The sequence below is a fragment of the Papaver somniferum genome, chromosome 9, assembly GCF_003573695.1.
Source record: "Papaver somniferum cultivar HN1 chromosome 9, ASM357369v1, whole genome shotgun sequence".
Taxonomy (NCBI): Eukaryota; Viridiplantae; Streptophyta; class Magnoliopsida; order Ranunculales; family Papaveraceae; genus Papaver; species Papaver somniferum.
The window spans coordinates 29,561-30,396 of NC_039366.1; positions in this window are offsets into that span (position 1 = coordinate 29,561).

An 836-nucleotide genomic window follows, 5' to 3' on the forward strand; every position below is an offset into this window, starting at 1 on the left:
AAAAAAAAAACTCTAAAGATGTGTGCTAATTATTAGCTCACCGATGATGGTTGACTAAATACAACCCTCCCCTCAGCTGGGGTATATACAACCACTGTTTCGGTACTTTGAAGATTCATTAAATACAACCAAAAAAATAAATAAAATCAAATAGTATTTGTAGAGCAACATATCTTAATCGAGGTTCCTATCGAGTCTGCTTGACTGGTTATATGTAGTATTCTCACATGGGGCCTTATTGATTGTATATACCTTCCTGCTGGTTACAAATGCCCACTCAGAAAAGATGCATTCAAATGTTCTTGAAACTTGTTTTGAGGCCTATTGATTTTTTCGCGGCATACTGAATAATATCAAAATAAGGTCACTAAATAAAAAACATCATTGCCCCTTATCTACCATTTTTAACAATGTCATAACTACCCTCATTTAATTAGTGTTAATGATTATGATTAGTTTTAGTAATAACGATTAATCGGTAATGTTAATGATTATGATTAGTTTTAGTAATAACAATTAGTTTTAGTTAAGTTGTTAGTTAGTTGAAAAAAATTGATTTTTAACTAAGAATGGGTTTTTGAGAGAGGAAGAAGAAGTGAAAATATTTTTGGGTTTTTGAGATTTGGGGATTTGAAGCCAAATCCAGAGGACGAATATATTAATGAAGAACCTTTTGCTAATAATACACAGGTATACTCGTATACGACGTCTAATCTCTCTTTTTTAGCTCAAAAATATTGAAAATTTCCAAACTTATTTGGAGTTCGATCCTTGGTATGGTTGAAATATAAGAGCCGAACTTCTCATGAGAAGAACAGTTCGACTTGTTCGATATA